The sequence below is a fragment of the Nicotiana attenuata genome, unplaced genomic scaffold, assembly GCF_001879085.1.
Source record: "Nicotiana attenuata strain UT unplaced genomic scaffold, NIATTr2, whole genome shotgun sequence".
In the NCBI taxonomy this organism is placed as follows: domain Eukaryota; kingdom Viridiplantae; phylum Streptophyta; class Magnoliopsida; order Solanales; family Solanaceae; genus Nicotiana; species Nicotiana attenuata.
The window spans coordinates 917948-919699 of NW_017670291.1; the positions used below are offsets into that span (position 1 = coordinate 917948).

Genomic DNA, 1752 nt, shown 5'->3' on the forward strand with positions numbered 1-1752 from the left:
TTAGCTTTTAAATAACTATTGGTCGTGCATTAAAAATTACTAAAACTTATTCAAAGTGATGAATAATAATATATTTAAGTCCTCAAAGTTTTCTTTATTTTGATTATCTTAAGTAACACTGGTGCATTTTTTTTCCTTTGTTTTGGTTTTCGCTCCTCTATTTCCTCATTGGCGTTTTCTTTTTCCACTTTTTTTTAATGGTGATTGGTGGGCATTAATTCCAACTTCTCTTAATCCATTCAAGAAAAAAAGGGAAGAAAATTGAGCAATATGTGTAACTTCAAGGTTCAAGCTATAAGTTCAAGAAAGCGAAAAAAAAAAAGGAAGAAAAACAATTTTTTTTAATTTAAAGTATAAATATTAAACCAAAATAGCTGAGAGTTTAGAGTGCTTTTTCTTTTTCCTGTAGTCCTTTTTAGCATCCAATTTTCCAACAGTCAAAAGAAAAAGAAGAAAAAGAGCAAAAATAAGTCGCCCACCGTGGGGCTCGAACCCACGACCACAAGGTTAAGAGCCTTGCGCTCTACCAACTGAGCTAGACGGGCTTTCTGTCATCTTGTAGGAATATAAGATAATTAATATTAAAAAGATTTTTAACTTGGCCGAATTCAGTGTATTTATTTATTTATTTCTTTTTTTCAGTGTTTCCTCACATCAAAATAAAAAGGCAGTTTTAGGCGTGTTTTTTTTTTTTTTTTGCTTCACAGTAGTTTGACTTTAAGAGGGTGTTTGGAATGGATTGGCTTAAAAAGATGGTCAAACCAACTTAAAAATATTTTTTAATTTGTTTGAGTGTTTCGGAACTTTAAAAATAGTTTTTAAGCCAAGTGTTTTTACGCTAAAATAATCAAAACAAGTCAAACGCAATAAATTGGTCTATCCCAACTTATTCGTGAATAGTCTGTAGTATACCTAGAGAAAGTTTCACGACTTATTCTCGAAATTTAGTCTAGTTTATCCATCTTATAAAAGTTGTCTTTTCTTTAATTCGGAAAGTACAAAAACAATTTTTCACTTAGAAATATCAGCGGAATAGACTGCATTACATCCTAATTTTAAGTCATGATTTGTCACTTTGTTTGCTTCCCTGATGCTGACTTTAGGGATGTGACAAACATGACTAAGTACTTATGTGGGTTAAAATTCGTCAAGATAATAAACAAATATTGATTTCAATCTGCTTAAATTAAGTTGGTTTCGATCAAAATAGGTTATGGACTTAAGTTCTAGATTGAGGAGTTGATAAAAAACACTCTCTTACGAGTTGATTTGCATTATCAATATAGTACAAGTTGATCCAACCTTTTGAATTGGTGGATTTGCAACGTTTTAAAAAAATGAAATACGTAAATAAAAGTTTTAAAACTTAATTGCAGTTTGCAACTTCAATCTTATACTAAGAAGCACGTGACTTTAGAATCTTATTCCTTGTAGTTTAATATAATTACAAGAGGCGGATCTAGCCTTCTGACGCTGGATTCAACTGAACCTATAACTTTTGATGCTAAGAACAAATTTTTGTGTAAAAATCCACTAAAATTGCAACAGAAAGTATAGATAAACCAATAGTTTTAAAAATACAATGTGTTCAATGATAAGAACCTTGAAAGCTGAATTCACAGAGTTTAAATACTGAATTCGCGACAATTGACTTTAATCTTTTTGTACTATATTCGACTGTATTGAATGTACTGCACTTGTATAAAACTGAAATGTAAATACCTAGTACCTACTTGTAGTACTATTTTAGTT

At 30.4% G+C, this 1752-nt stretch overlaps 1 non-coding gene across 1 annotated transcript; it reads right to left on the reverse strand.

Moving 5' to 3' along the window:
• Nucleotides 1–472: 472 nt before the first annotated feature.
• On the reverse strand, nucleotides 473–545 carry TRNAK-CUU. Its single transcript has one exon. It is a non-coding gene; the product is annotated as a tRNA-Lys (tRNA).
• Between the last annotated feature and the right edge of the window lie 1207 nt (nucleotides 546–1752).